Here is a 12,694-nt window from a genome sequence, read left to right on the forward strand (position 1 = left end):
ACACTCTGCTTCATCTCCAGGTTAAGGTCATTTAAAACAAGGTATTTCTCAAATGAATTGCTAGGCCATCTCTCCACCTTGTATTTCTACAGCCACATTTTAAAACTTAATTAAAGATTTATTTTTATCCTTGTAATACTTTCTTGTCTTTGCTTTTGGCTCAGCTTTCCATCCTAGAGAGGTCACTTCAATTCTTAAGTCTGTCTTTCACAAAATTAACTATTATTCTCAGGAGTATACTACATGCAAATGTAAGAAGCATGTGGTTATATTAAACTATTCTAAGCTGACAGACGATTAGAGGCAGATGGAAATATATATACAAAAAATATATACATTTTTGCTTCTCTCATTAAATTGTAAACTCCTTGGGGTCATGAGCACCGCATCCTTCTCTTTTTACTACATAGTATGGGCAAAGAGGTCACCGTATTCATTTTGACTGAACGATTATTAATTTGCACATGTCAAAATTCACTGTTAGAACTGATGATAAGCCAAGAGGCAGAAGAGGAAATAAAACACCACACATCAAGTGTACAGGTTCAAAGGTAACGACTGGCACATGTTGCTTCCCCGAACTCAATCAATCATAAAACTGGCAGAAAATGGAAATTCAAGTTAGAAAGGAGCCCAAGAGGAAGACAAAGAAGAGAGAAAGAGATAGGGACAAGCACACATGCGCTCAAATACTCACACTCACAGAACTGAATGCTGAAATTCCTTTAAGTAGGTACTAGAAGGCTTTCACACATGAATAACGCCATTTAATGGCAGTAGTCCTCAACTCTGTATTACTATTAATAGACAGCTTATTAGGGCATCGCTATTTACAGGCTTCCACAAGGCAACATGATTTCCCACTAGTGTATTACTATTAATTGGTAAAAGGCACTCCAGGAATAGCCGTTAAAGACAATAGCTCAGCCACAATTAAAACAGAATTGCATTTGCTGACCTAGACGACAAAGCAAAATTTGCCTTGGCAATTCTCTGCAATATTTTACAACCTGAACTAATTAAAGATCACATTTCCCATATAGCCAGAAAGCAACCATGAGAAATATCCCCAGCTGAAGACTTTCTCATTTGATGGTTACTATAATGAAGTTGAGTCCCAAAGGTACAAAACAATAGAAAGCAGTTTGTAGGAATGGAATAAAACAGTAGGTTGTAGAATAAAACTTTGGCTTCTCTTAATTTTGAAACAATTCCTTCTTGCGCAACATCGGTCTCATTCAAAGGCTGCAGACCAGTGTTTCAGCAATGAACATGGGAATATAAGGAAAAAAATCTAATCTCACTGTAGCCTGCTAAATTTCTTTAACAGATTTAATGTTGACAAAGATTAAGAATAGCATATCATGACTGCCAGACTACATGCTGGATGAATTTCATTTATTAACTTAGAAGAGTCTTCTCACATCTAAAGCAGGCAATAGACTAAAAATGTTTTTACTATGTGATTGAAGTATCTTTATACAGGCAGCCCTAGGCACCTCAAGTTATTGCTCCATCGCCTAGAGGTAAATTAGGGTGATACTTTTTCTTTCCCCATCTCTAATAGGATTGTACATTCCACTGCTGGCTAAACCAATTGCACGATTACCTACTGCAAAAACCTAATTCCTGAATGCTGATGTGTGTTCTGTCACATTTGGCTTGAAAAAATTACCTCTTACTACTATGTTCCAATTACTGAAAAATTTCCAGGAAGGATTTTTAGAAAGGAAGAGAGGGAGAGATGGAATGCTAGAGAGCTGGAGAAAGGGAGAGGAAGTGGGGGAGAGAGAAAGGGAGAGAAACATAAAGGTAAAATGTACATTAGGACTCAATATGAATGAAGGTATTTCACTATTTTCAAACCTTTCATTTTATTTTTTCTCCTTCAAACTTCATTTATAATCAGCTTAATCATATTGACTAGCATATTAGCGCATTAACTCTGTCCTAATAAGTATAGATATTTTCAATCTACAACACAAATCCATTGCTAGAAGACAAAATATCCTATAGATAATTAGCTATCTAAAATTAGAACTAAAATACATAGTAACATAAATTAATGTTATACGGGCCAACATAAATCCTTGGAACTGGAGCCTTAAAAGGAAAAAACAAAATTTATATATATGTGTGTGTGTGTAATATGTGCGATGAGTCTTTGAAATTTTATGTCGATAAGACCTTTTAAATCCAGCCAATAAATATTTATTGAGCCTCTACTATATTTAGGTATTTTCTCAGTGCTACAGATACAAGTGAAACTTGGAATATGAAAGCCCAAGGAGTCTTAGAAGCTTTTCAAATTTTACAACTTTTTTTACCTTACTATTTACCTAGCATTTTGCTTACTGCACTTCAGTACAGTCCTAGTCTGAACATCAGAAACTTTTCTTTACCATACCCCTGACATTTGTAAAGGGAATGGATGTCCTGCATTAATATACTAAATCTCAAGACACTGTTATAGCTCTCTTCTCATTCATGCTGTCACTTTTCTGATGAAAGTCACATCTCTCGTGCATTCTCTCACAATACAAGTTAACTTACTTATTTGCTAAGTTTTTAAAAGGTTTAGTCTTTCAAATGATGACTATTTCCCAGAAAGCAATCAAGCTTCACATACAAAATGATACAAAATGACATAGAGAACAACAAAGTCAGGTTCAGATTTGGATGCTGGGCAGTCAGCTAGGCTCACGGCAAATTCCGTACTTCCATATGGTATCCCAAAGCCAGGGGATTAAAAGTGGATTCTTAGCAAGATTAGGAATTGCTCCATATTAGGCACCTTCAAAATAGTTCTTGAATAACGAAGCCATTAATGTTTGAGCAAAGAATACTAAAGGTATATTCTGCTGGGTTCTATTTCATAAGATTTCATTTAGTTATCATTGATAATTAACAGTTAAATATTAAATGAATAGTTGCAGTTTATAGAATACAATGAAAGAAATGAGTCCAAACTACCACTCAGGAAATGACTTTAAATGATCAGGTCAGCCCACACCATGTAGAGATTTTTCCAAATCCTTTCCTTTCCTGTTCCCTCTGCCCACACCCCACACCCTAAAATGGAATTAATAACACTCTCCACTGGATTTCAAAAACAAAAACAATGCTTACCACTAATAAAGCACCCACAATGCTGTACAACAAATTTTCCTTTTAACATATCTACTCCAGGTCAGAAGCCACATTGTAACCACCTCTGCATTAATAGCACCCAGCACAATTGCAGGGCTGCACACTAGGTCTTTGATAAATGTCTGCTAAATGAATGACACCAAAATAGCACATAACCCAAAAAATGCAATGTATATATAAAAGGAATAAGCACAGATGACTACTCTATGAGCATGTGAAGCTTAAAGTTGCTTTTCAAGAGCAAGATATTCAGTAATAGTAAGTTAAATGCTGGACGGTGAGCTCTTTGTGGGCAGGACACACACCGCTGCACAGCTGTACTCAGCATACTGCACAAAACAACAAAAGTCCCTCATAAACATCTGCTGAATGAATTAAAAAGGTATAAAAGCATAAAAGACATCAGGCCTCAATTAGAGATAAAAACAAAGCCAATCTGATAGGGACTAAGGTAAATCAGAATATAGGGCAACAGATGATAGTGTACCTATTTTAGAGCGTCACCTATGGTATGAAATCCAAGACAGAAAGGTCTATTTTGTCTAGAACCTAAGTTAATGTAACATACAATCTATATCAACCTACCTGGATAGCTCATTTTAACAACCTATATGCATGGAACTGAGAACCAGGAATGAAGCCTTGTAATTCGGTATGGCTTAATGTAAAAGCCAGATACATCCCAGACTATGGTGGGCTGATAATTGAAAAGTATTGTTGAGTCTTTTTTTTTTTTTTTTTAACATGGGCAGGCACCAGGAATCGAACCCGGGTCCTCTGGCATGACAGGCAAGCATTCTTGCCTGCTGAGCCACCATGGCCCTATTGTTGAGTCTTTTGTGGGACTGGAGAAAAAAATATGGAGCTATTAAATTTCCCTATCTGGGAAACCACTGGTACTCTTTTAAACATTAAGGACTCCCAAGAAAATAGGCTAAGCCCTTGATTTTGAGGATTGCCCATATGAAACTCATTTCTGCAGCAGAGAAGCTAAGACCACTTAAAATTATCCTTAAGAGTTGCTTCCAGGAAACCTCTTTCATTGCTCAGATGTAGCTTCTCTCTCTCTAAGTTCAGCTCTGCAAGGGAAATTATCACCCTCCTTCCTGCTTTGGACAGGACAGCCAAGGGTGAAAGTCTCCTTGAAAGCATGGGACATAGATTCCCAGAGATGAGCCTGGCCCTGGGGGGATCAACAATGCCTTCCAGACCAAAAGGGTGGAAAGAAATGTAATTGCCATGTTTGCAAACTGCAATCAACATCATTCCTGTTAGCCCTAAAGAACACCTAGGGCTCCAACTGAGATTCTACAGAAGTTTCATGCACCAAGTTTACTTTCCTGAAACAGAACTTTCAAAGAGTTCCTAAGAAAGATAAGTCTTGAAACCCAGAGAGACCAGTCTCTCCAAGAATATCAATTGATTCCATCACCCTATCCTATATTGTTGATACCCCTTTCCAAGATGAAAAAAGTTAGAATGGGCATATCCCAAAGACTTCTATAAAATGGAAGTAGGATCAAAAGAGAAGGAGGAGGGTGGGCCACGGTGGCTCAGCAGGCAAAAATACTTGCCTGTCATGCCAGAGGACCCGGGTTCATTTCCCGGTGCCTGCCCATGTGAAAAAAAAAAAAAAAACAGAGAAGGAAGAGTTGTAATAGAGAAGATAGGAATTGTAATAGAGAAGTATGACTGCTGAATCATTGTACTGATGTTTCTTGTGGCCTCCAGTGTTTTGGAGGAGCTAGAAGGAAAAACCTCAAGTTGTGGAATGGTAATTCATACCAAACTTTAAAATCTGTTCTGCAACTATTTGTTAAAATGTACTCTGAAAATTATTGCTCCCTTTTTAAAATTATTTTTTACTTTTTGTATATAAGCTATATTTCACAATAAAAAGGTTTTATAATGGAAAAAAGGCATCAAAAGGCATCTTGAAATCAGGCTCTCTTGTGTTTTTGTGTATTTTTACTTGTAAAACACTTTCCTCATTAATACACCATCTATATTAAAGATTACAAGACACAACATGAATGGTTACATCCAATTGAAGATCAATAGGGAGAGAAGAAAACTCAGAAAAGCCCTCTAGTCTATATTTTTTTTTGCTTTTAAGACAGACCTTATAAAAGATAAGCACAAACTAGGTTCTTTACATAGTATTCTTATTCTGCTGATTGATGGATTCTAACCAATTTAAGTTGTGTACCTTTGAAAATGACCATATGATGTCATGTTATAAAATTGGGAGAGAAATGGGTGCAATTCCAACTGTGTCATTAACTAGATATGTGATCTCCAACCAAGTGTATAATTTCTCAGTGCCTCAGTTTCCTCCATCATAAAACCAGTATGAGAAAAACATCTATCTCACAGGGGTTTAAGAGAATTAAGGGAGAAAGGTATCTGCAAGAACTGTATCAACTTTCATTTTTATTTGCAGAATTTTCCATACTAAAACAATGTTTTTCTAACCAAAAGCTCTGCCTCAAGCACCTGCTGGTGGTATTTAAAATGCACAGGCATTAACTTTGATTTGAATTCTCTCTATAAATACAACTCTCCTGATACAGGTTCATTTATCTAACAAAAATGTGCTCAGACTGTAAGTGCCGGTCATCAGAGAGACAGCCTTGGTCCCTGTCCTAATGCAGTGAAAAGGGTAAAGAAGAAAAGGAACAAAACATGCCACTGTGTGAAGTCTGGTGGTAGACACTGGATATGCATTAGTAATGGAGATGGAAGGTCCCTGACTTTGGAAACAAGTATCAGAGAGAATAAAGGCTATAGAATCCTGATAAGCATTTGCTTCTGAATTCCATCACAGAAGGTAGGTTCAGGGTAAATCACCTTCCACCAAAGTGACAAGGCCAAACAAAGGGCAGCCTACAGCATGCTGTGTTAAACAATGCCAAGAGCATAGAGTACTAAACACATGTAAATTATTTTCGTGATTATCACTACGAATGATAGAATTTTTAGCATTTTTAGGCTCTGGAATGTTGTCTTCAGTCCCCTCTTATAGCTCTCTCCAAAGGCATGGGACACTCATAAATTCTACTCTCAGACTATAAAACTTAATCCTCTTCCTCCTTTTGTAAAGTGGGTTGAAAGCCTAATACTGTTGGCCTGCATACAGTATTCTTTCCTTCACTCAACTAAAAAAGGAATTAACACCACCACGACACTGGAGACAGAAATTTATATGAGTAAAACAGAGGCACTGCACGCAGATACAGCCTACGTGGCACTTAGAGGTAGAACAAAAATCAGTAGCTACTTCCAGATATGTGACAATAAACTGTGTTAAATAAGAGCACAGAATATGTGCAGGAGAAAGAGAGGTGCAAATGTGGGCTCCATGAACTGACTTGGGGAGGTGTCATACAAGTTCCCACAAAGAAAGAGTGAGGATGTGATCTGCGTTGTTTGAATGAATAAGATTGCCAGACAGGAGAGGGTGGTATAGGAGGAGAGGTTTCCAAGAAAGTGAAACTGGATGGTGTGCTTGTAAGGGATGGGTGCCAGGTTAGGGGTGGGGAGGGCGAGCAGCAGAGGATGAGGTGGAGAAGTAGGGGAGCAGAACACAAAGATCCATGACACTGCACTCATTCAGGCAACAAATATTTACTATTATGTGCCAGGCACTGGGGATATAATCAGGAGCAGAACCTTAATTCAGCCTGAATATTTTCTAAGCAAATGTCTACATATTTTGTAAAACACACTGGCAGTGATTAAATGTCCATTCAGTATGTAGGATAGCTGACAAGGTAGGTTATGTGCTGGCAAAGTGCTCCCTAACCCAAGCCTTCACCCACACTCCACACACACAACAGATTTAATCAATCAACAGTCCACACATTTATGCACTGAAAATTGTCAGTGCTCATTTCTTGGATGGATCAACACCAGAGAAAATGCAAATCTAATGGAGATTTTACAGATTACCAAAATAAATAGCTAAAACTTGGAAGCATCTCTTCCACTCTGATTTAAACCAGCTGATTTGGGTTCAAATAGCTAAGAGCTAATGACCAAAATCATCCCCAGCCCACGTGGCTCATACTACAAAGAACTCTGTTAAACTACCCTACTAAGAATCTGAGAAAAAAAATAGAGTATTCTATGTACACAGTTTTACTATTCTCTTAAGACCTCCCAATGTATGCTATGTCTCAGAAGTCACTGCAGTTGGAATCGCATCATCTCCATAAGGCTGGACTCCATTTTACCAGATATAAAGGAGTTGTTCCCAGGGATGACTGAAGAGAGGTTAGTCATTGACTGAAATAAACAAACTTCCTTGTTCTAAAAACTTTCCAAGTATCTAAGTAAACAACTTGCAAAACCGATCGATGGTTTGCTTTCTCTCTCTCCTTACATCAGTAAAGGAGATAATGTGCATCTAGGCTACTTTAGGGAAACAATGAAAATTATAGTGAAAAATATCTTCAACTGTTTTGAGCCAAATCAATCAGTCAACATTTTTTGAACACTTCATTGTGTACAAATTTTTGCAGCTGTCCACATCCACTGAAGTAGGCAAGGGGGAGACAGGCTGAGCCAAGAGACCTGGATTCCAGCTTCTGCTCTGTCACTAATTAACTATGTGACCTTGGGTAATCCACCCTTGCTAAGAGCTTCAGCTATCTCATCTATTCACAAAGAATAATATTCTTTGCCCTGCCTATCTCACAGGGTTTCTACGAGGATCAAATGAGATGAATTTACAAAAGCACTTTGGAAAGTATTATTTCTAGGCTTGCACAATGACATATTATTAGGCAAAACATGCTACCCACTCTTAAGAAGGTTATGGACTAGTGGGAAATAAAAAAATAAGCATACTAGACTGCTGATTTTTTTTTTCATTTCAAGTCAGTTTATATTTTTGTTAACATGAGCATTTGAAAGAAAGACATCAAAAATGTTATCTTCTAAACCAGTTTCATTGTATTCCTAAACTATGCTCCAGCTCAATGATCTCATCCTTTAAGCATAAATCTCATGTACCAGGATAATTAGCATGTTAGGATTACCTGGTCCCATGCTCCTTTTTTAGGTAGCCAAGATTTGGACTCTTGGAATTGAGGGATTTTTAAGTAGGAAATTTATTTTCCACATGTCCTGGTAAGACTCTCACAATACTCATGACAGCTTCATATAAGTGTTTCCAGACAACAGAGAAAGTAGTATATAAGACAGAGTAAGTAATGCAGGTTCTGCAATTGGACTGCTTGACTTTAAATCTCAGTTCCAGTGCTTACTTAATTTGTATAATATTACATTCTCTAATTCTAAATTTCCTCATCTGTTTAGTATGCATGATGATATAGCCTCTTAGAGAGTTACTGAAAAAATTAAACAATAAAATGTATATAAAATGCCCACCAGAGTGTTTGGCACACTAAGTGTGTATTAATAACCATGATGATGGCAATAATAAGGGTAGACATAATATATTCCGACATAGGCAGGGAACAACTAGAAGCCATCTCCACACCAGGCATGCCTAGCCTCAATCCTGATATTAACAATAGCATATGTGAGTGAGTGCCTACGACAAGACAAATGCATTATCTCCCAGTAGATGTTACTAGCCACATTTTTACCAAAACAGGAACTTAGGATCAGAAAACGTAAACAATTTTCATGAGATCAAGCAGTTACTAACTGATAGAAGGGGGATTTGCACGCAGGTCTGCCTGGCTCCTGCTCATGTCACTAGGCCACATCCCCCAGTGCCCTGCTGCTTCCAGCTCAGCCTGAGATTCTTACACTTTCTGGTGCCTTTGCTTCCTGTGTAGTTAGTTCCCAAAAGCAAGGAGAAAATGAAGTCAATGGGCTCTACTAAAAGTTTCATATTTCCTATCATCCTTCAGCATGCCTTTAAGTCCTTTTTGCTTCCTACCTGTCTCCTTAATTCTTTGTGTTAGGGCAGCCCACTCTGTGCTCCCATTGTATGAAGGGTGTGAATTCAATGAAGATTTGTTTTTTCATAGGCCCTGCTTTAAAGACTCAAAATTTTCTGGAGACATACAAGACAACTAATAAAACAATATAAATATTATAATAAAGATAATCACAAATGCTATGCGATGCAGCAACGAGAGGTTGAGGGCTTGAAAGTAACCTTCAAGCTGGAAGGGCAATCCAATCAGAGCACATGGATGCATACAACCTCAGCAGATTCAAGGAACATAAAGAAAGCAGTGCGAAGTGTTGGAAGTAAAAACAAGATTGGGGAAGCCTACCAAGGATACCTGAACTCTAGGTGGGTTTCATTCTAGAGTCTGGTCAGAGGACCTCTAAGTGCCTGAGACAGGAATCAATATAACATCAGTAAAGACCAGGAGGGTGTCTGATGCTTTGGGACCTAGATAGAAATATTTTGTTCACCTCCAGGGCCTCTTATATGAGAAGCCCTCAAGAAATCAAGGCGGAAGCGAATGAGCCACATGGGAAATTCTGAGACGTTGAGATGGGATTGGAGGGTGCATAAACCAAGAGAATGGTGTAGACAGGATTGAGACATCTTCAACCAAGGTCAAAATCATCTATGAGAAATGTCTCATGCTAGAGCTAGAAATCAAAGCATAGAAATACAATTTACCTTGGAGAGTGGCAAGTCATCTGATATCCACTTAAGGTTGAGGAAGAGAAGAGTGAAAATCTTCCCAAGAGAAAAGTATCAGAATAAGACAAAACTCTGTAACTCTCCTTATTTTCATCCCTGCTGTTTATTTAACCTCATTTGTTTTTGCCAGCAGTAAAATCCACCAAACAACTTGATGGTGACTGCCTCAGGGAGAAGGGATTCAGCATTTGTTCAGCGTATACTGAGTGCCAAGAATTTTAAATGTTTATTCCGTTTCTCACAATTTACCCAGTGATGCTCAGAAGTTAAATAACTTATCCAAAGTCACAGATATCAGGTTTACCACTGCTTCTCTCAGATTTAGATAGTGGGACTGTGGTATCAGTTGTCATAACAGGCTGGAGAGGGACTCTCAGAATGAATATAAAAGTAAGATATCAACCTTCATATTCTCCAAACCACAACAAAATGCTTTGTACTTTATAATCATCATCATAATAGTAATAATAATAATAGAGCTACCATCTGTTTTGCATATCTACTATTACTACTTTAGATTCTTTGTAAACGTTTTCTAATCCTGAAAGCAACCTTGCTAAGTATAATGATTTCAACTTTAGAAATGTGGTAAATGCAGTTTAGAAAGGTTAAGGCATTTACCAGAAGTTACACAGCAAGGGCCAAAGCCAAAATTCAAACCAAGATTTGCCAGCATTTAACTAAAAGAGAGAAAAAAAAAAGAACACAAAGAAGAAGTTGATGAATGCAATGAATAGAATTGATTTGGGCTGAACTGAAGCTGTGGTGTAATATAAAGGAGAGGGTATTTCTGTGAGGTGAACACATATATAATTATAAATTGGTTCAGAACATACAAGTCTAGCAAACTGCATTGGCTAAAGGTCTACGGGCTCTATAGTACTCTACAAGAACTCTCCGAGTACATTTTTTTATATGCTGCCTCCTGAAACTTCCCTGGAGCATAGAAGACACAGAAGTTGTGAATACAAAGGTCAAGAAAGAAGGATTTAACACTTGATGGTAACCCACTCACATAAGGTTCAGTCCCCAATGAGGGAAACAAGTTCAGGTCTATGAATGGGCTTGAATCTCTGTTTGTATCATCAATTTAGAATAGTTTCTACATGATTGTCTTAAAAACTAATGATGATGTTTACAAGAGCAAAATGAATGTACAACCCAAATGTTAATATCAATTGATGTCTGAGAAGAGGAATTTAAATCATTGCTCCAGTGTCCCAGTACTTCCACTCCCAGAAATGCTATAGCAATAACAAAGAGCTTAGAAATTACTCCGTAGGAAGCACTATCTCACACATCTGTACTTTTGTAAATACCCTAAGCTTTGTCTGCAATGCCCTGTCCCGCTTGACTGCCAGAGAGTTTTAAATTATTGTTCAAACCCCTGTTGTGACATTACCACCTCCAGGAAGCCTGCCCTCACTCCTCCAGCTACAACAAGGTCACTCTACCTTGCCACTATTGAAATTTTGGGCTACAGAATTCTTTATCAGTGTGGGAGGTATCTTACACATTGTAGGATGTAGATAGCATCCTCAACCTCTAGTCACTAGATGCTAGGAGCGCTTGGCCAGCTGCTACAATACAAACCTCTCCAGACCTTGTCTAATGTCTCGTGGGTACAAAACTGCCCCCAACCGAGGACTACCAAGCTAGAAAATCTTCAGAAGGGGAATAAATAAGAAGAGGAATAAATCATCGAAGGTCCCTTTTAGTCCGGTGTTTCTCTGTGAACATCAGTGGAGGTTAAGAATGAAAAGACTTTTCTTAATGGTCCACTGTAGCAAACTCAAAGTCCCTTACTGCATTTATAATTTTCATCTACAAAAGAGAACTATGGTAGTGAGGTCAAGGGAATGATGAAATATGAAGTTCAAGCTGTGTGGCCTTGGACCTTGATCCTAAGTTTTCTTATCTAAAAAGTGGAGCTAATTTTAGCCACCTCCAAGGTTTCTGGGTTAAATGAAACGTATACATCAAGTTGGGTAGCAAGATGTCCTTCCCTTTTCACCAGGAGGCCAGGAATGAATTAATGTTGTAAAAATGCTTTGTAAATTTTAAGTGCTAAACAATGATAAGATGTCTGATAAAAAGATCAATAACAAAAATTGAGTTTTATTTTCTGAATGTAGCATCCAAACAAATTTTTAAAAACCTAAACAGCCTAAGAGAGTTAAAGAGTGATCCTCCTGAGTTCCCATGGGAAATTAAAATTAGGACCCAAATCCAGGTTCTTGACCCTGTCGCAATAACCGACTCTTTCCAGTGAAGGCTGAAGTAATATTTTAAATATAGAACAAAGAGGTATTCAGCCCCAGTCTTCTGAAATGTGAATTACATTCCTATATGTGAAATTAGGTAGACAGTAGAGACCATTAGAACTGATTATGTCAATGGCTATCATCATTAGTTGCATATAAACTAGCATTAAGGGCTTGCAGACAAGAAAAAAAAAACTATTTCTTTTGTCAAAAGCAATTATAATTAATTTGCAAAAAAAAAAATGTGTATCTCAACCCAAATCAGATGAAGGAATAAACCATGGGGGAATGATGGGCTTTTTCCATAACTGCATGCAAAAACTCTTAATTAAACTCAGGCATTCAAAAGTCATTTCACAAGAATGGCTAATGAAATGGGGTAAGGAGGGGGGACATCTCCAGAGAGCCTTACAGACTCTAGTCTTCTGGACCACCCCTTTTGTTGTTCTTGGGGTGAAAGTAAAAAAAAAAAAAAAAAAATACCAAAGTGTGTTTCTCTCTTTAGAATCAAGAAGGGAATTGAGCTACTCCTATTGCATAGGAAAGCTGAATCAGAATGTATTTTTCAGCGCTCTGACCAATCCCGACAAAGAGTGACTGAGTTCTAGGCACACTGCAATTGACCTCAGAAAAAAGCTAA

At 37.8% G+C, this 12,694-nt stretch overlaps 1 protein-coding gene across 8 annotated transcripts in view; it reads right to left on the reverse strand.

Moving 5' to 3' along the window:
* The window catches only part of FAT3 (FAT atypical cadherin 3), a 655,772-nt gene that overhangs the window by 388,360 nt on the left and 254,718 nt on the right, over nucleotides 1–12,694 (reverse strand). The window lies entirely within an intron of this gene.

The sequence above is a fragment of the Tamandua tetradactyla genome, chromosome 8, assembly GCF_023851605.1.
Source record: "Tamandua tetradactyla isolate mTamTet1 chromosome 8, mTamTet1.pri, whole genome shotgun sequence".
In the NCBI taxonomy this organism is placed as follows: domain Eukaryota; kingdom Metazoa; phylum Chordata; class Mammalia; order Pilosa; family Myrmecophagidae; genus Tamandua; species Tamandua tetradactyla.